Source organism: Nerophis lumbriciformis, linkage group LG38 (assembly GCF_033978685.3).
Source record: "Nerophis lumbriciformis linkage group LG38, RoL_Nlum_v2.1, whole genome shotgun sequence".
Lineage (NCBI taxonomy): Eukaryota > Metazoa > Chordata > Actinopteri > Syngnathiformes > Syngnathidae > Nerophis > Nerophis lumbriciformis.
In genome coordinates, this window is record NC_084585.2 from 13,802,043 (window position 1) to 13,824,168 (window position 22,126).

Sequence of the window (22,126 nt, forward strand, 5' to 3'; positions counted from 1 at the left end):
TAATGAGCACATCTTGGGTTGTGCAAGGTCAGACGACTTCTTCGTTCACAGGATCAATTGCACACAATTTAGCGGTAGGATGAAGCATGGGCCGTTACAGTCCGCTTGCGTCGGGGCCGACTGGGGCAGTGACTTTACAGATGCAGCAGATGGAGCTGTGGTTAAAAAAAACCCCCATCCAATTTGCTCCTGCTGCCGTGAGGAATAAAGTGGAACTTCATGACTCTTCACTCAAATGAGACGGATGGAAAAAATTGGGCTTGCCGCAGATGTTCAACGTTCTAGGTTTCATGCGACTAAACTAAACACCCATTTTAACACACATGATGTAACAACTTAAGAACACCAGCACCCTTCCTTCCCGACTTTGAGGAAGGAGGGTGATGAAGAGGCGCATGGGGGAGGGAGGCAGGAAACAGCAGTAGGATGTGAGCTGGGCCACATGGATCAGACGCAGAGTTAACTCTTTGTGGAGCACAACATTGTTCAGGGCACACACACACACACACACACACACACACACACACACACACACACACACACACACACACACACACACACACACACACACACAAAGAAGGGATGTTCTCGTGTTTGACACTTACAAGAGTTAAAATGAGGACTTTTTGATGGCCACCGTTTGACCCTGGAACAGATTGTTGTTGTTTTTTATTTACATTACTGTATTTCCTATATATGATGGATCGTGTTGCGAAAAGACGTCCACCCCCTCATTGGCAGCTCAGAGTGTCCGTAAAGTAGGGACAAAATAAAAACATATATATTTCAGTACACATACAGAGGCAGAGTTTTGCTTTGGGCAATAATGTGGGCGACCGTCCAGGGCACAATCCATGTGTGGGCGCACAAGGGGAAAAAAAAAAAAAAAAAAAAAGCACCTTGCCCTGCACTTCTCTTCTAGACTACTGCTCATTTCCACGTCAAGTTAGTGGAGTGGGCGCTATGAATTGTCCCTCACATGTCAACCTGCTGCTGAGAGGTTGTGTGTCACTGTTTTGGTGTTTACATATTGTATAGCTTGTATTCCGGGCAGCACGATGGAACACGGGTTAGAGCAGTGTTATTTAACCTCTGTGCCGCGGCACACTAGTGTACCGTGAGATATTGTCTGGTGTGCTGTGGGAGTTTATGTAATTTCACCTAATTGGGTTAAAAATATTTTTTGCAAACCAGTTATTATAATAATTATAATCCACAAATGTGCCGTTGTTGAGTCTCTGTGCTGTCTAGAGTAACCATGTAATACTCTTCCATATCAGTAGGTGGCAGCAGGTAGCTAATTGCTTTGTAGATGTCGGTTGGTTTGTAGTGATCACAATATGAAGACGACAACAGAAGGCAGTGTGCAGGTAAAAAGCTATCTAATGCTTAAACCAAAAATAAACAAAAGGCAAGTGCTGCTAAGAAAAGGCATTGAAGCTTAGGGATGGCTATGCAAAACAAAGCTAAAACTAAACTGGCTGCAAAGTAAACAAAAACAGAATGCTGGACGACAGCAAAGACTTACAGCGTGTGGAGCAGCAGACGGCGTCCACAAAGTACATCCGTACATGACATGACAATCAACAACAAAATAGGAGCACAAGACAAGAACTGAAACACTAAACACAGGAAAACACGAAAAACTCCAAATAAGTCACAGCGTGATGTGACAGGTCGTGACAGTACACCTACTTTGAGACAAGAGCTATATTGATGCATGGTTGGTTATGGTTTGAATTCATATCCAACAATTGCGAGAATGACTTTTTACTGTCAATATCGGTTGTTTCATTTTTTTATGGTTTCTGCTGGTGGTGTGCCTTGGCTTAGAAAAGGTTGAAAAACACTGGGTTAGTGCATGTGCCTCACAATACAAAGGTCCTGGGTTTGATCCCCGGGCTCGGGGTCTTTCTGTGTGGAGTTTGCATGTTCTCCCAGTGACTGCGTGGGTTCCCTCCGGGTACTCAGGCTTCCTCCCACCTCCAAAGACATGCACCTGGGGATAGGTTGATTGGCAACACTAAATTGGCCCTAGTGTGTGAATGTGAGTGTGAATGTTGTCTGTCTATCTGTGTTGGCCCTGTGATGGCGACTTGTCCAGGGTGTACCCCGCCTTCCGCCCGAATACAGCTGAGATGGGCTCCAGCACCCCCCACGACAACGGATGGGACAAGCGGTAGGAAATGGATGGATAGATAGCTTGTATTCCGTCACATTACTTCTTCACAGAAGTGAAAACCAGTGGTGGTCAACCAGGCCAAGATGGCAAACTATCTGAGTACAAAATAAGCTTGAATATTCCTGCAAAAAGCAGATACGAGCAAAAAATTAACTATGTAATGGAATAGATCCCTATACTTCATCAAAAAAAGATTTGTCGAGTGATATCAAGGATTATTTGTCGGTCACGTTCCCAGACATACTGAACTATTGTGCTACATACGCCATTCTACATGACAAAACAAATGGAAACTTGGAAAAGCATGGAGGTCTACAACTTATTTGTGTGTGACTGGGTCAAGGAAATTGGTATCAAGACTCGCTCGGATAAATATGCATTGTTTTTGCTCGGGTAAGGATGCATTTCATGATTTAACTTTGCATCTAATTAAGCCATTTTTGTTGTTTTGTTACGGTTACGAGTAGGCATGTCTTTATCAAAATATAACCATAAATGTCAACATAGTGTCAGTGCTGAAAGATGATTGTTGCCTTTGGTAAAAGCTTACTTAACTCTTAATTCTTTTAGGTTTTGCTCACATTGGTTTTCTTTTATTTAGATTTGGCGAGTTGGCGTTTTTGAAAACGCTCGTAGCAAAAATGCGTTTTCGGAAATACAAATAATATCAAGACAATACTTAAAAGGGAAATAATAACCGTTAAAAGAATATCAAACAAACCTCTAACGAAGTGATCACTGCAAACTTGTGCATTATTCAGGCGGTAGGCGAGGTACACCCTGGACAAGTCACCACCTCTTCCCTGGGCCAACACAGATAGACATACAACATTCACACACTAGGGCCAATTTAGTGTTGCCAATCAACTTTCATGCAAACTCCACACAGAAAGACCCCAAGCCTGGGGATCGAACCCAGGACCTTCGTATCGTGAGGCACATGCACTAATCCCCCTGTCCTACCGTGCTGCTGCTGTATGTATCACTCATTATGTATAATTCAAACTGATCTTTCTTTTTTGTAACATGGTAAGTGAATACGTGTACTTTTGTTGTTATTTCCCCATATTTCTGCACAATAACTCAGATATGGTAACACTAGCGAGCAGTAAAAAAATATGAAGTGATTTTTGGTCTAAAACATATTTTGCTTAATTCAATATTGACATATTCCTTGCCACCTTATGTTGTTTATTTTTTATATGATTTGCAGTTCATTTCATTATCGATTATTACACCCAAAATGTGGTTTCTTTTACTCTTGCAATGTGGACTCTGTCTATTGCATTTGTGTTAGAATTTCTCTGCTACTGTTACCAAATTTCATTATTTGAGTTTCACTGAGATTCAAAGACAGTTTGCTTTTGTGAAACCATCTCTTTAATTTATTTTGTTATTAGTTGTATTAGCATTTTTGTGTTCTCTCCCGAACAAAACTCAGGTGTTTTGTTGTGTTTACATCTCACCAGAAAGACACTGTAGTGTGGTTCTCCACTGTTTGACGGCAAACATTTACTTCCCAAACTTGTCTTATTTCCGGGTTGTTGGGAAAGCAAAGTAAAAGCTTTCCACAATTCTCACGGGTGGAGCAGCCCCATGCTGCACACAGGGGCGCCGCTAGGGATTTTGGGCCCCATGAAAAGAATCTTTACAGGGCCCCCAACACAGTGTCATTATTTTTTCTGTATTATAATTTCATCATCATTAGGGGCCTCTCTGGGCCCCCCTCCATCATGGGCCCCTAGAATCCGTCTCCTTTACCCCCCCTTTTCGGCGCCCCTGGCTGCACAACAGGGCACTTTTACACGGCGGAAAACTAACGAGGAAGCGCTGGAAATACACAGCATCAGCTCAAAGTTGGTAGTATTCATGGCGCTCTGTAGCCATTGAGGGTCTTTATACACAACTCTGTATAGGGTCCCTCAATTGCACCCCCAGTGGTCAGAAGAAAATAAATGAATACGGTAAACTAGACCAAAATAAAGATTTAATGGCTCCAGCATATACCATTTTTTTAATAGATATTATTTATTTATATTATGGAATACACCAAATTGAAAGTTTGTTATTCTTTATATTTGTATATATGGCATATGCATTTTTGTGTCCCGACTTTAGCTATAGCCTGTGTGTAGACCAAGGTCATACAAGCCTCTTCCACTGAGGGCCACATACTGCAAAATTAAAAAATGAGCAGGGCCATTTTAATTGTATTTTTTTTGTATATACAGAAAACACAAATCTTTTTGTCAACATAAGCTATGAGTATCAACTGAGGGTGCTGAAACTAATTATTCACATCTGATTTGTGATTCTTAATAATTTCGATTGTATATCGATTCATGATTTTTAAAAATCGAGATATAAGAATTAAGATTTAACTATCATTTTCTGAAAATATGTTTTTTTGGCCATCTCTGTGCTTACTCGCTGCACTTACACGCCAGCATTTAAATGGTAAATGGGTTATACTTGTATAGCACTTTTCTACCTTAAAGGTACTCAAAGCGCTCTGACACTATTTCCACATTCACCCGTTCACACACTGATGGTGGGAGCTGCCATGCAAGGCCCTAACCACGACCCATCAGGAGCAAGGGTGAAGTATCTTGCTCAAGGACACAACGGGCATGACGAGGTTGGTAGAAGGCAGGGATCGAACCAGGAACCCTCAGGTTGCTGGCACGGCCACTCTCCCAAATCCGCCACGCCGTCCCCGTTAAGACTGTAACCCATTTCGAAAGTGTCTTATTATAATTTTTATACCAAATAATATTTACCAGAATCGGTTTGAAACGAGAATCGTGTTGAATCAAGAATCATTCTGAATCAAATCGTCACACCAAGAATGGGATTAGAAGCGAATCAAAAGTTGTAGTAAGATTCACATCTCGAGTATCAACATTCCAAGAGCATCACTGCCACTCCACTGTGGTGGAGCAAATGTCACAGTGAACCCCACAAGATCCATCACCAAACATCTGGTCTTCCTTGCTAGCATTAGCTTATAGCTAAAAAACGAAAAAACGTTGTTTTTCAAACACAGGACGGAGGAAATTGAGTGTGAAAGACAGTGCTGAGAAAAAAATGTGGATGAAATTAAAGGAAGAAATCATCAAAAACACAAAAGAGCCAGAGTGTATCGCTGCTAGTCTGCACCATACTGAAGCAGAATGAGTCTACGTCAGCCAAGGACGTTAAAATAATATCTAAACGGTGGACATTTATCCATGAAAATATTGTAGAAGCTGCGAATGGTATGTATGACGGAGAAACCGTAGATGTCCACTCTCCAAGGTAAATACTGTACATTATTATTACATTACTTCAAAAAACTACTGTAGTTGTTTCTACTACATTGTATTGTATTGTTTTTACTAGGGTTGTATGGTATACCGGTATTTGTATAGTACCACAAATGAATAATGAATCATTTTCAGTACTATACCACCTCTGAAAACTACCGGTCCGCCGCCTGCCCCGTACCCCCCCCCCCCTGCCTGACATCCACTGTAATGATACCAAGTACAGTAGCGTATCTAGTCGATACTACTATGATTACATCGATATTTTTTGGAATCACAACATCTTTTTTCGTTTAAAAAAAATTATATTATGTTCATAAACTCAGGAAATATGTCCCTGAACACATGAAGACTCTGAATATGACCCATTTATGATGCTGTAGTGACTTGGTATCGGATTGATACCCAAATTTGTGGTATCATCCAAAACTAATGTAAAGTATCAAACAACAGAAGAATAAGTGATTATTAAATTTTAACAGAAGTATAGATAGTGTCAGGTTTGTCACTGACAGTTTAGTTATGTTTTGGTTTTTCCTCTGTTTGTTTTAATTTCCTGTTAGCGCTTTTATGTTGGTTCAGTTTCCTGCTAGTCTCCTGTCATCACTGCATCTTGGGGTTCGTCACCACCAACACCTTATGACAGATAGAACATGTTAAAAGAGAAAGTAAGCAGACATGAACAGTTAATGAACAAGTAGATTAATAATTCTTTTTCTACCACTTGTCCTTATTAATTTTGACAAAATAATAGAATAGAAAATGACACAATAGCAGCTAAATTAGAAGCCTTTGTTTAGATAGGCTACAGCAACCCCCCCGTGACCTCGAAAGGGATAAGCGGTAGAAAATGGATGGATGGATGTTTGTTTACTTACTACTAAAAGACAAGTTGTCTTGTATGTTCACTATTTTATTTAAGGACAAACTTGCAATAAGAAACATATGTTTAATGTACCGTAAGATTTTTGTTAAAATAAAGCCAATAATGCAATTTTTGTGGTCCCCTTTATTTAGAAAAGTACCAAAAAGTATAAAAATAATTTTGGTACCGGTACCAAAACAACACTAGTTTTTACACATGTTTTATTTAAAGGTTGTGTTTTAATTTTTAAAAGGTATGTCACATGTTCACATTGTACTGTTTTGGGGGACCAAATAAATTGATTTGAATCATTTCAATGGGCGACATTGATTTGAGGTATAAGTGTTTAGAGTTAAGATCCAATTAAGCTTGTAAGTTTAGGCATACTGTATTAAGAAGAGGACATGTTTGGTTACCATGTTCAAAACTCTCTCTAAAGGGGCAAGAATGCTCTTTATTTTGAATGACTGCTGATCATTCTCCTGCACAAGATGAGCTCAGGTCAAAGTTCAAAAATGCAAGTCAAGAGTGAAAGCCAGTGCCTCCCCCCTGCAGCCAGTTGACTGCGGTAAATAATATTTACCAGAATCGGTTTGAAACTAGAATCGTGTTGAATCAAGAATCATTCTGAATCAAATCGTCACACCAAGAATGGGATTAGAAGCAAATCAAGAGTTGTAAGATTCACATCTCTAGTATCTAGACGGCGTGGCGCAGTGGAAGAGTGGCCGTGCGCGACCCGAGGGTCCCTGGTTCAATCCCCACCTAGTACCAACCTCGTCATGTCCGTTGTGTCCTGAGCAAGACACTTCACCCTTGCTCCTGATGGGTGCTGGTAGCGCCTTGCATGGCAGCTCCCTCCATCAGTGTGTGAATGTGAATGTGTGTGTGAATGGGTAAATGTGGAAGTAGTGTCAAAGCGCTTTGAGTACCTTGAAGGTAGAAAAGCGCTATACAAGTACAACCCATTTATCATTTATCATTTATCAGCATTCCAAGAGCATCCCTGCCATTAGTTGGTGGAGAAAATGTCACATGAGTGAACCCCGTAAGATCCATCACCGAACATCTGGTGAGTATTGAGAAGAAAAGGTGGATGAAATTAAAGAAATAAATCATCAAAAACACGAAAGAGCCAGAGCGTATCGCTGCTAGTCTGCACCATACTGAAGCAGAATGAGTCTACGTCAGCGAAGGGCAATAAAACAATATCTAAACGGTGGACATTTATCCATGAAAATATTGTAGAAGCTGCCGATGGTATGTATGACGGAGAAACCGTAGATGTCCACTATCCAAAGTATATACAGTACATTATTAATGACTTCAAAAAACTACTGTATTGTTTTAATACAATATGTTTTATTTAAAGGTTGTTTTTTTCTTTTTAAAAGGCATGTTAGTACTGTTTTGGGGGGACCAAATAAATTGATTTGAATCATGTCAATGGGTGACATTGATTTGAGATATAAGTGTTTAAAGTTAAGATCCAATTAAGCTTGTAAATTGAGGTATAGTGTATTAAGAAGTGGACATGTTTGGTTACCATGTTCAAAAGTCTCTCTAAGGGACCAAGAACGCTCTTTATTTTGAATGACTGTTGATCAGGAAGAGAGTGACCCCGGTGGAGCCCATCAAGATCCAGGGCCGGGAGGTGGCAGTAGTGGAGCAGTACAAGTACCTGGGAGTCCACTTGAACAGCAGACTGGACTGGAAGGACAACTGCAAAGCTGTTTACAAGAAGGGCATGAGCAGACTCTTTTTCCTGAGGAACCTTAGGTCAGCAAGCTGTTGGAGATATTTTATCAGTCTGTTATGGCCAGTGCACTGTACTTTGCAGTGGTTTGTTGGGTGAGCAGCACCAGCAAACGGCACTCAAACCGGATTGATAAACTGATCCGGAAAGCCGGCCAAACTATTGGCACGCAGTTGGAGGCGTTTGTGTTAGTGAGGCATAGGAAGACACTGGACCAACAGCTCGCCATCATGGACAATCCTGCCCACCCACTCCACCTGACAATTAAAGGCCTACTGAAACCCACTACTATCGACCACGCAGTCTGATAGTTTATATATCAATGATGAAATCTTAACATTGCAACACATGCCAATACGGGTTAGCTTACTAAAGTGCAATTTTAAATTTCGCGCGGAATATCCTGCTGAAAACGTCTCGGTATGATGACGCCTGCACGTGACGTCACGGATTGTAGAGGACATTTTGGGACAGCATGGTGGCCAGCTATTAAGTCGTCTGTTTTCATCACAAAATTCCACAGTATTCTGGACATCTGTGTTGGTGAATCTTTTGCAATTTGTTCAATGAACAATGGAGACAGCAAAGAAGAAAGCTGTAGGTGGGAAGCGGTGTATTGCGGCAGGTGTTGTGCCGGATAGCGCACCCCCGCCGTAGAATGCACCCCTTGACTGTTGTGCCGGATAACACAGCCGGTGTTTCATTGTTTAAATTCCCGGAAGATGACAGTCAAGCTTTACCATTGGCCTGTGGAGAACAGGGACAACAGAGACTCTTACTGGGAGGACTTTGAGTTGGATGCGCAGACGCGGTACCGTGAGTACGCATGCAGCTGCGGCTTCCAAACATTTGATCGCTTGCCCGTACGTGCGTGCCGCTATGTGCATGTCACGTACGTAACTTTGGTGACTTTGGGGAAATATATGTGCTGTATGAACTTTGGGGAGGTGAACGGTACTTTGGGCTGTGGGATTGAGTGTGTTGTGCAGGTGTTTGAGTTGTATTGGCGGGTTATATGGACGGGAGGGGGGAGGTGATTGTTATGCGGGATTAATTTGTGGCATATTAAATATAAGCCTGGTTGTGTTGTGGCTAATAGAGTATATATATGTCTTGTGTTTATTTACTGTTTTAGTCATTCCCAGCTAAATATCAGGTCCCACCCGCCTCTCACAGCATCTTCCCAATCTGAATCGCTCCCACTGCCCTCTAGTCCTTCACTCTCACTTTCCTCATCCACAAATCTTTCATCCTCGCTGAAATTAATGAGGAAATCGTTGCTCTCTCTGTCCGAATCGCTCTCGCTGCTGGTGGCCATGATTGTAAACAATGTGCAGATGTGAGGAGCTCCACAAACTGTGACGTCACGCTACTCGTCTGCTACTTCCGGTACAGGCAAGGCTTTTTTATCAGCGACCAAAAGTTGTGAACTTTATCGTCGATGTTCTCTACTAAATCCTTTCAGCAAAAATATGGCAATATCGCGAAATGATCAAGTATGACACATAGAATGGACCTGCTATCCCCGTTTAAATAAGAAAATCGCATTTCAGTAGGCCTTTAAGGGACAGCGGAGCTCAAACTCCAAAAGGCTCCTTCAACTTCCTTCCCGCACTGTGTGATTCTAGAGCTCCTTCATTCCACACTCCATCCAGCTGTATAATTACTCGCCATACAGCAATAGATGACATCTGCCTATTACCTGACACCTGACATGTTAGCTACTTTTCTTTGTTTATAATGTCTATTTTGTATTTCCTGCTGGATCTACTCTCTATTTTATGCTGCTGCTGTCACATATACTGTATATACTGTAATATTGTACATGGTCATTGGTATATATTGTATATATGTTATAGACATAATATAATATATCTGTATATATATTATTCTGTACATATACAGTGTGTATATATTCGTATATGTTAGATTTTTTTATCGCTATATTAGTCTATTTATACCTGCATTGTCCTTTCCATCCTTACACTTTCCATCATTGTAATTGAGCTACTGTGTTGAACAATTTCCCTTGTGGATCATCAAAGTTTGTCTAAGTCTAATCATTCTCCTGCACAAGATGAGCTCAGGTCAAAGTTCATCTGCAAGTCAAGAGTGAAAGCTGGTGCCTCCCCCCTGCAGCCAGTTGACGGCGGTAGTCCCCCTTTCCTATTAAGAAAACAACAACAACAACAACACAATGACGCGCACAGCCAACCGCGGCGTGCACGGAGCCGGCTGCAGTCAATGGAGGCTGCATGCTAGCTCGCTGGGCTACCTGCAGCACACACGCACGCCCACACGCACACAGCTGCTAAAGTTCCCTCACATCCAGGGCCGTTGCTGCTGTTTTTGGATTTGCGGGGGCCATTTTGGGGAAGAGGCTAGCTTCGGGTCGGGGGATGCGGTCCAGGACGGAGACATCCTGGCTAACCGAACCCTCTCTGGTTCCGTCGGGTTTTTCCGGGGGGGGCTCCGGCTGATGCATTCCTCCTCCCCGTCGTCCCCCTCCTCCCCTCCGCATCTGCCCTCCCCACCCCGCCTGCTAATTTTTTATGCATTTTTCTAAACTGTCATGGCGATTTTGTGTCCTTGGAAATAAAAAGCGGCGGCGTTTTTTTCGGGCTCACCGGGGGGATGTCTCGCCGCTGAGAGCGTCGGTCCGGTGCGGGAGCAGGTGAGCTGTGCGCCGGGGAGGGTTTTTCGGCGGAGAGGCTTCCCCGATAAGGACTTTTATCGGTTGTCCACATGTGTAAGGAGGTGGCTGCAAACGATGTATTTACACCCGCGATGCAGTGGCATGACGGAGCTAGCCCGGGCTGCTAGCCCGTTAGCCACACGAGCTAACATGGACCAGGGCACAGTCTCTCGTTTCCCCCCTCAGCAGGAGTGTGTTGTGTCCTCTTCTCGTCATCCATGCTAACTTCTTCCTCTTCTCCTTCAACTTGTGGCCACATAACTGGCTTGGTTCGTTAGCCCCTCGCGTACGCTAGCATTCTCCCCGAGTCCCCCGAACGATGTTTAAGCTAGTAGCTAGCTAGCAGCCAGCTAGCCGGCTAAGCTAGATGTTATACATTTGCACGAGTTAACAACAAATGTCAGTTAACGTGCTCGTGTGCAGGTAATTAGGCACCCCCCCATCCTTTCACTTGGCCAGGTGTTTAGGAAAAAAGGTGGCACTTTTTATGCCAGCATAAACATCCTCCTAAGAAGTGGTGAATGTATAGAACACATAAGAATGCTATCAAGTACATTGTAATGTCAGCTGCAGCTAGCTCGGGTGTTGCAGGCCAAAGAGGGACATCATCCTCTTTAGGTATAATCAGCTGATTGACATGCACCATCACTTTGTTTTTGGAAGCCAAATGCTGCATTCCACTAAAGTGGGAAATGCAGCAAGGAGAAGTGCATCGAAATTAGGATGCTCCAGTAGGCCCCGTTTACACTTTATCTTGGGTAAATCCCACCTAACCTTATCCGTGTCCACACACAACATTGCCAGCGTTTAAGACCTCCTGCCCCCCTCCGTCCGCCGGCGCAACGCGACCTAGCACGCATGCGCTGAAAATGCGCACGTCATAGTCACCTCCAGTGTTGATTTGTGTGCAAGTTCTTAAATTTTACTTATCTGAAACATATCCAGTGTTGTGGTATTTCAATTAACTGTGCTGTGGGGCCCTATTGTAGTGAATCACACCTGAGCCATCATAAATGAATCAAATCTAAAATAAACACGTAAAAGTACACAATAGGACAACGAACATTTTACAACAATCAATCTCGTGATCTACACATCTGGTCAGGACACTCCTCACTCTTTTGCCTTCACTTTCATTGTCCATTAATTTTTGGTGACGTTATATACTCTGGACCTAGACGTTGAGTCTGCGACATACATGGCGGACAATAACTGATACAGTCTGCTTTGCCAGTCCAAAAGCATTCCGTAGTCTTCCCTCGACGACCAGGTAATACAAAGCACACGCTACCTTTTTTTATTACATCGACAGGAGCTCGCATTCTCGTTGTCTCTCCTTCGACAAATGGATGAAGTTTTTCGGTAAGTAGAATCTCAGCTGACCTGGACATTCGAAAGTTCTCTTACCACCTGAGAAGTGTTGTATCCCAAATAGCTGCAATCGCTTTCTCTAAAGGTATTCATGTGTGATTTCCACAAGCGTCTGTACAGACGAAAGGAGAAACACGGGCATGTCTGGGTGACTCGCCTTCATATTTCCAGTGGTTAGCTCCGAGTTACAATATCGTTTTATAATGAAGCTGGCTGTGGCGCTTTATTTCTGACGTCACTTCCTGTGTGGGGCGTGGTCTTTCTGGCGTTACTTCCTCTCAAAAGTCAGTTTGTAAACGATCAATAAGTCCATACAAAGCTAAGAGTCGAAGATTCAAGAATTACACGGCGCACTTACCCGTGTAAAAAAAATATCCAAGGAGGGGGACTTTAAACAATAGTTTAGTGTGGCTGAAACGGGGCTTAGGCTAAATAATTATTCGTTTAATTAAGGCAGTGGTTCTTAACCTGGGTTCGATCGAACCCTCGGGGTTCGGTGAGTCGGCCTCAGGGGTTCGGCGGAGGTCAAAACACACCCGACTCATCGTGTAAATACAAACTTCTCCCTGTCGGCGTATTACGGATACGGCAATATTTGACTGATTTGCAGGTGTTTAATTTGTTGTGAGTTTATGCACTGTTGGTTTTGTTGTTTGAACAAGGTGATGTTCATGCACGGTTCATTTTGTGCACCAGTAAAAAAAACATGGTAACACTTTAGTATGGGGAACATATTCACCATTAATTAGTTGCTTATTAACATGCAAATTAGTAACATATTGGCTAATAACTAGTCATTATTAAGTACTTATTAATGCCTTATTCGGCATGGCCTTATTATAACCCTACCCCTCTACACCCATAAACATATAACTTTGTCTTGAATTTGAAAAAAAAAAAACATTTTATTTTTCACTAAAGAAGGGTTCGGTGAATGCGCATATGAAACTGGTGGGGTTCGGTACCTCCAACAAGATTAAGAACCACTCAGACATAGCCTGAGATGGATGCAAACCTAATTTGTGTCCTTTGTTGATTAAAAAACACAAGATGCGTTCAATCGCTCTCGTGGTACAGTGTTAATTTTGTTGACCAATAATTTTCTTCTTAGTTGTTGTCAACAAACTAATTCCCCCTGACGAAAATAAGACAATAACGAATCAAAACGAACTGCACTTTGACTAAAACATATCTGACATTTTCGTCGACAAATAAAAACAAGGCGAAAATGTTGAATGAAACAAATCCAATCATATTTATTATCGTCTTGTAGATGGGTGGGACAAGTTGGGGGTGTATCCGATCACAGTTCTTTAACAGCGCACATATGAAAGAGGTGTAGGGGTTTGTTACAAAGGAGAGCCAATTCGATGCTTTTCCTTGTGAGTTGAGAAAGTTGGATTTCTCACCTGCGAAAAGACAAATGTGTGGATTTAACGTTTTCCACATCGTAATATGTGAACACCTGGGAGAAAGTGAAGAGGACACATTTTATTTTTGACGCTATATGATGCCATCAGCAGGCGAGTCATCGATTGTGACTTCTACACAACTGTAAGTTAAAGCTTTGTATTTGCTGCTTCCGATTCTACCGCGCTCATAAACAAATTATGATGAAGGCACGCATCATAACTCAGTTTCACAAGACACATTCATACCTGCTTTGCCAGAAACGTAGCATATAACATAGAAAAAGTGCCTAAAATATATTTATTGGCATTTATCCGTGCAGCAATGACTAACTACATCATTCCTGACCATAAGGTCATGCTACTTTTGTGTTAAACATTTGCTTTCCAGATAGTCTAAATAAAGGTGCTTTAAAATAAACTTGAAAGAGGTTTTATCTGTTATACATTTTATTTTAGTCGACTAAAATGTTGTAATTCCGTTGACTAAAACTAGACTAAAACTATAATACATTTTTGTCAAAAGACTATAACGAAAAAACTAAATTAACTGCTGTCAAAATTAACACTGTTGTGCTTCACTGCCAACATGAAGACTCCATCCACTGAAGACCCACTCTTGACCTTTCACCTCTTTGGCTTGTGATTTTTCAAGGTGCACAGGGATTTTTCAACCAAGGATGACGTGAGTGTGTCTCAGGCATCTCTCCGGACACCCGTTTTCCTTTCCTGGCTATATTAAAAAGTCAAGTTTGTTGGCCGTAAGTGGGCGGAGCCAAGTGTGGGTGTAGTTTCCAGGACTATTAATATTTTGGTTGATTTATTGTTGTCACTGGTTTTGTTGTTACTGGTTCCAATCTGGTTGTAACAGTACTATTGTGCAATACTAGTGCTAATAGTACGGTACTATTATGTAGGGCTGCACAAAAACATCTCGATTCACAATAACATGCCATCTTTCTAAATGACGAATATTTATTAGCATCTCAAACAAATGCTGTCATTTTGCTGTTAGTTTGCTAGCCGATACTTCTTCCTCGCTTTCCCTGTCCCTCGGCCTGGCAAGTGGGTTTCATCAGCTCACGGGAGGAATGCTCAGATTAATGAATTGGAGGAATTTTTCTTCTGACTTGTCTTTATAAATGGAGTGAGTGTGTAATGTTTTTGACTTGATGGATTATTTTCAATATATCATTTTTATCAAGAAAGTCCCCTGTCAACTGTCCTTCTGGGACATCCCACAAGGAACATCAGATAGATATTTAAAAGTTTCTCTAAAGCCGAACAAAACAATAATAATGATAACTATAATACAAGGCAATGTGGGTCTGTGTCTGTGTGTATATTTGTGTGTGTACGTGCACATTTGTGTGTTAAAAAATTGAAATTAGAAATACTACATTTTAATTTTAGGAAAATTGTGATTCATATTTTTTTGCGAACTCATGCAGCCTCACTATTGCTGGGTTGCAATCACGTGACGTAGAGTCCTTTAGGCTACTGTTTATTTACCTGCATCAGTGCAAATTTGGCTGTATTTTGAAAGTTTTAGAGGCAACTATATAAGTGATCATGAAAAAATATTTAAAATTGGATGGAGTGGGTTTATACACTCTTAAGAAAAATTATTTTTGAATGATTTAAACCATTCATCATCACCAAGACGTTACAGCTGGCTACGATTTTACTTCCTTTTAAACTCACAAAGATTTAAAGAAGAAAATATTGGAGGCACATCATGTCTTCACATCTGGAGGGGTTCACAAATTAAACAATCGGTGAAAGACAATGTTGGACTTTTTCGTGCATCGCTAAGTACAGTATTTGATTGACATACAGAGTGTCGTGCTGGTGTGAGCATGACGCTGAGGAGAAAAAGGATATGTTTGTTTGCAGTTGATTTCACGCTACAAATATCAGTCCGCCATTCACAATTCATAACTGCAGTTATTTTTATGGTGTAAAGAATATATTTTGTCTAATTTTTTAGCTATAGATGTCTCAGCAATGTTTGCTAGCGATATCAAGATTCAGTCCTGTTGAGCCCACGAGAGATTTATTCATTTAGTTTATTCATACTTTTAAGGATCATTTCCTAATGCTAACAAATGTCACCAAAGACGCTATAATGTGGTTATCTGTGTGGAATAAAGCACTTGGCTTTCCTGCACAAAAACTAAGCTTGTAGTTTCTGTAATGAAAATCAACAACAAAAATATGGTAGATTGGACCAATAATTACAATATTTATTAGTAGGACTTTACCTGACGTTAGTTTATTTGCACAACCAGGTCTTCATAGCTTATATTTAGGCATAGCAACCACAAAATAACACAAACTATTGCGATCTCTTAATTGTCCTTTCTTTACAATTAATTTTGTTCTCAAACACTAGCATCAAGGAAAGTTTCTCAACCAAATCAAATGTTCAAACAAACATTTTTACAAAATGATTGTTGCAGACACGAGCATGGTCTGGCTGTATTTCACAGGATGATGAAAGTGATATTTATAAGAGCATTTGACATCATTTAGTTTTTCCCCCTGACTTTATTACCTTTTATGAACTACTTCTTTCCTTCTTTGAAAGCTCTTTCCTATCTCAGAGATAGGAAAGAGCTTTCATAGAGTCCTGAAAGAAGATAGAAAGTATCTCTTTATTTGAACATTTGGAAAAACCCAAGCCCACAACAGCAATACAGCATTTTCTGATCAAACTCTACAGTCACTTTCACTTGTTTTAATGCTACGCTCAACCTGCTTGACCATCATGTGAATTAAGTCGTGAAGAAATAAACGGATGTGATGTCTCATGCAACCGAGTATTTGTGTACTGTGTGTAGTGCTTACTGTAATATTGTTATTCTGTAGTACTTATAGTAATAGTGCTATTATGTGGTACTTATTGTGATAGTCCTATTGTGTAGTACTGATTACCGTATTTTTCGGACTATAAGGCGCACTTAAAATCCTTTTCATTTTCTCAAAAATCGACACTGCGCCGAATGTAGGTATTATTTCTGGTTGTACCGTATTTTCCGCACCATAAGGCGCCCTGGGTTATAAGCCGCGCCTTCAATGAACGGCATATTTCAAAACTTTGTCCACCTATAAGCCGCCCCGTGTTGTAAGCCGCATCTAACTGCGCTAAAGGAATGTCAAAAAAACAGTCAGATAGGTCAGTCAAACTTTAATAATATATTAAAAACCAGCGTTCTAACAACTCTGTTCACTCCCAAAATGTACGCAAATGTGCAATCACAAACATAGTAAAATTCAAAATAGTGCAGAGCAATAGCAACATAATGTTGCTCGAACGTTAATGTCACAACACACAAAATAAACATAACGCTCACTTTCTGAAGTTATTCTTCATTCATAAATCCCTCGAATTCTTCTCCTTCGGTGTCCGAATTGAAAAGTTGGGCGAATGTGGGATCCAAAATGGCCGGCTCCGTCTCGTCGAAGTAATTGGAGTCAGTGTCGCTGTTGTCCAGCAGTTCTGTGAATCCTGCCTTCCGGAAAGCTCGGACCACAGTTGTGACCGAAATATCTGCCCAGGCATTTACGATCCACTGGCAGATGTTGGCGTATGTCGTCCGGCGCTGTCTCCCTGTCTTGGTGAACGTCACGTGTGTTCGCCTTCTGTCATCCACTGTTCCCACGCAGTTAGCAGTCTAGCTTCGAATGCCCTGTTGACACCAATATCTAGCGGCTGGAGGTCTTTTGTCAATCCACCCGGAATGACGGCGAGTATTGAATTAAGCGCGTAAGCGTGTCTCTTAATGTGATGTTATGAGCTAGCAAATATAACAACTACACTTACCCAGCATGCAACGATAGTGACGAGCATGCGCGGTAGCCCTGAGAAGCGTTGTTGTATGTGCTGGCAGTTAGAATGTGGTTATGAGCACGCTGTGAGTAAACGTTGAGAACTCAGTTAACACGCCTCGTCTGCATTATTTATAATTAGACAGACAACACACTTAATAGGAGCCATTTTGGGGTCTTTACATAAACACACAAATGGAAATGAAACGTCACATATCCCAGCATGCACCGCGCGCTTCTTCTACGGGGAAAAAAGATGGCGGCTGTTTACCGTAGTTGCGAGACCTAAACTTTATGAAAATTAATATTAATATTAACCCATATATAAGGCGCACCGGATTATAAGGTGCACTGTCAGCTTTTGAGAAAATTTGTGGTTTTTAGGTGCGCCTTATAGTGCGGAAAATACGGTACTTACTGACCTCGAAGCATTTTTATTTGTTACATGGTGTAATGATAAGTCTGACCAGTAGATAGTAGTCACACATCAGAGATACCAGAGTTGTGTATAAAGACAGTATGGACAACTAAACTTGAGGCGCCATGTTTAGTACCTCGGATGTGTACGGCTGTGCCTGGAAGCATGCAATTGAGTCATTCTGACATTAGTTTCCCTGTCGAAATAAACCAAAATAATATGTCTAAATATAGTAATTATACTCCAGCTCATAAATTTACAATAAAACATTCTTTTATTTCGTCAAAGTAGTATATATAATAATTTTGTGGCCGTTTTTGATGCACCTCGCTGCTATATTCATGCAGTGTTTAGAGACCAGCCGCTCTCTAACACGTTCTGTCCCGAAATGTACGTCAGAAAATAAACTTCCAAAAATAATTGTTTTACCCTCATTTTGCCAAAACCCTATTTAGCTTTAGACCAACAATTACGGATAAATTATTTGGCCTGACGTTTACACTGCAGGCCAAAGTGGCCCAAATTGGAGTTTTTTTTTTAATCTGATTTTTTTCATCTGACTGTTTACACTGCAAGTAAAATGTGATTTTTTTTTATCAGACTCCAGTATAAACGTGCATGTGGCCCCAATGTTGCCTCAACGTCACTTGCATGTGCAGCGCGATAAAGTGAAAACAAAGGAAGTTGACCGGGAGGAAGTTGCTACTACTACTTAAATAGAATAAAAGTCACCACACCTTTAAAAATGAGCGTGTTTTAAGTAGTATAATTTATGAACGGATGTATACAGTATAGTGTAATATATTTGGGAGGGTTCAAATCGTTTAATGGCTGTTTAGTAGAGGAGACACGGACATCAGCGTGGATCTATTTATATGGATTTTAAACTCACATGTAAGCAAATGCGCCAAGGCGTCAGTTCCAGTCCTTCAACAACCGCTATTTCTTCGGAATCAAAGCAGGGTTTCCCGCAGCGCTTTGTTGTTAAGGCGGCCGCTGTAACAACAAAGAGCCACCGCCTAAACTAAAGTCTTAACAAGCTGCTATGCTTCGTACTGCCTCTGCCTCTGTCAGTACGTCCCTGCAGCACCCAGCATTGTCCCACCCACAGAACCATCTGATTGGTTAAACGCAGAGTGGTAACAGCCAATCAGCAGTGTGTAGTCAGAGCGCATGTAACAGCCAATCAGCAGTGCGTATTCAGAGTGCATGTAACAGCCAATCAGCAGTGCGTATTCAGAGCGCATGTAACAGCCAATCAGCAGTGCGTATTCAGAGTGCATGTAACAGCCAATCAGCAGTGCGTATTCAGAGCGCATGTAGCAGCCAATCAGCAGTGCGTATTCAGAGCGCATGTAACAGCCAATCAGCAGTGCGTATTCAGAGTGCATGTAACAGCCAATCAGCAGTGCGTATTCAGAGCGCATGTAGCAGCCAATCAGCAGTGCGTATTCAGAGCGCATGTAACAGCCAATCAACAGTGCGTTTTCAGAGCGCATGGAGTCAGTGCTCACAGCACAGGCAGAGATGAGAGACGGTGGGGTGAGCAGATAGGTGTTTAGCAGGTGAGCATAAGGCAGCAGACTCTCCCCAAATTATAATTAACACCTCCCAGTCAACTACTAGTAAATCACTATGAGCCCGTTGACGTTCTGGGAACATAAGCGGCAGCTCAGCTCGCTCGCAGTCCTTGAGGTGAAGGCTAATTAGCTTTTAGCGTAACGTTAGCTCACTGTGCGGTGTGTGTGCGTGTGCATGCATGCGTGTGTGTGTCATTTTGGGAGAAAGACAAGGATTATTGACCTACAGTTAACAACTACGTTATTTCACGTTACCTTTTTCTGTGTTGATTGAGCTGTGTTACATAATCAAAATCGACTACAGGCTTCCCAAATGCTGTAATAAATTAAGCATGTTGGGTTGAGCATATGTCAGCATGTGGCCCCACTTTTAACTATTTTTTTCAAACGCTTATTGCAAATGCTTACTTACAGTAAGTCATTAATTTGACTTATTAAGTCATTATTTTGACTTAGTAAATTAGTTAGTAAAAATATTGACTTACTAAGTCATAATAATGACATACTTAGTATCTCAGGTAACTAGGACTGTTTTGTGTATTGTTTTTACTTTACGGAAAAAATGTTGAGATATAAATATAGTATATCGGCATTCAGCATATGGAGCGAAAAACACAACCAAAAATTGTAGGCTTCCTCACGCGACGAAGCCGGCCTACTTCACCGCAGTCTGTAGTCTATTGCCCCCACAGGCTGTGGTGGCAGCGATGAGATGGAGACGTGATGGCGACGGGCCGAGTTACGCTGTTCCTTACACCCACCCACCCCCTTCCCCCTGGAGAGACACCACCTTAACTAACACATTTTCTGGGGGAAACACTGCAAAGTATATACATTAGTGGTCAAAAGTTTACATACACTTGTAAAGAACATAAAGTCATGGCTGTCTTGAGTTTCCAATACTTTCTACAACTCTTATTTTTTTGTGATAGAGTGATTGAAGCACATACTTGTTGGTCACAAAAACATTCATGAAGTTTGGTTCTTTTATGAATTAATTATGGGTCTACTGAAAATGTGACCAAATCTGCTGGGTCAAAAGTATACATACAGCAATGTTAATATTTGGTTACATGTCCCTTGGCAAGTTTCACTGCAATGAGGCACTTTTGGTAGCCATCCACAAGCTTCTGGTTGAATTTTTGACCACTCCTCTTGACAAACTTAGTGCAGTTCAGCTAAATGTGTTGGTTTTCTGACATGGACTTGTTTCTTCAGCATGCTAAAACCTCAATTCTAGCCTGGTTTAGCCATTCCTTTACCACTTTTGACGTGTGTTTGGGGTTATTGTCCTGTTGGAACACACAACTGCGCCCAAGACCCTCGGGGCTGATGATTTTAGGTTGTCCTGAAGAATTTGGAGGTACTCATCCTTTTTCATTGTACCGTTTACTCTCTGTAAAGCACAAGTTCCATTGGCAGCAAATCAGGCCCAGAGTGTAATACTACCACCACCATGCTTGGTATGGTGTGCCTGGGATTAAAGGCCTCACCTTTTCTCCTCCAAACATCTTGCTGGGTATTGTGGCCAAACAGCTAAATTTTTGTTTCATCTTACCACAGAACTTTCCTCCAGAAGGTCTTATCTTTTTCCATGTGATGTCAGATGAAAAAAAAACATTATGTTCTTTACAAGTGTATGTTACAAATAGCCTATTATTCGAGCACTATTGACAAGTGATGCACCGAAAATTCGGTTGTCTCAAGTAGACTTTTCTCACCGAAACTGGATGTTGTGATGAAATATCCACTTCTGCTGGCGACCGCGTCTCTCCCGGTGCACACTAGTTACGTAGCTCGCCCAAAGCTGAAGAAAATTCTCATTCAGGTTGCATTGCGTTTAGATTGAAGTCACATTGGAAAAGATCAGATTCCAATCGAATTCAGGACTACCTTCTGATGTGACCTGACTCTGACGTCAAAAGATCAGATTTAAAGCACTTTGAAGCGTATAGATTGGCAAAAAAATCAGATCTGTGTCACTGAGGGCAAAAAAAATCCGATTTGGTGTGCAGTGTAAATGGGGCCTATGACTTTTGTGTGACGTATGTCTACTGTGGTGTGTACCTCCAATGTATTTTTTGTAAACCTTGAGCTATATACCGTATGTCTGTGCTTTTACTTTTGCTTTTTTAAAATATTTTTCATAGGTTTTGCTGTGGCCAGTCAAGGCTTCCTTATTTCATTATCACCATATTACACTGACCAATTAACTAATGCTGTTTTTAACTGCAATATTTATTAGTTTAGTTTGGATTATTTGTGACACATGCAGAAAAGATGCAATGTTGAATGAAACTTTTGTCAGGCAAAATGTATTCATCATCTGTTACTGAGAGTGCGATATACCACTTTTCCCATGTGAATGTATGATTGCTTACCTCGCACAAGAAGTTTTGTTTTTGGCTCTCAAGCCTTCTTGGCGAACCTTCACTTCTCATATTTTACTCCTTTCTTGGTTGCGGGAAACGTATGCAATTGCTTCCCGCATTTTTTGCGAGTGGCGCATCCCCAATCCCCGTACTGCACAACAGAGCATGTTTACGCGGAAAACACTCTTCAATTAAAATAAATGTATTATGAGGAAGTGAGCTGCGGCTTCAAACTGGTACGTAAGATGGGGCCCTGTAGTCTGTAGCCTTTTGACCACTCATTGAGGAGATCGCTTGAAACCAGGTTGTCCATACACTCTCTATACACGACTCTGAGAGATA

The 22,126-nt window shown here is 41.4% G+C and overlaps 1 protein-coding gene across 9 annotated transcripts in view; it reads left to right on the forward strand.

Moving 5' to 3' along the window:
* Positions 1-10,460: 10,460 nt before the first annotated feature.
* The window catches only part of chd6 (chromodomain helicase DNA binding protein 6), a 130,713-nt gene continuing 119,047 nt past the window's right edge, over positions 10,461-22,126 (forward strand). For 5 of the 9 annotated variants that reach the window (XM_061932460.1, XM_061932461.1, XM_061932457.2 and 2 more), the window contains exon 1: positions 10,462-10,782. The gene's annotated coding sequence lies outside the window, so the exon portion shown is untranslated. Of the gene's footprint in view, positions 10,783-22,126 lie in introns of all 9 variants that reach the window. The other 4 variants (XM_061932456.1, XM_061932462.1, XM_061932458.1 and 1 more) reach the window with 2 other exon arrangements.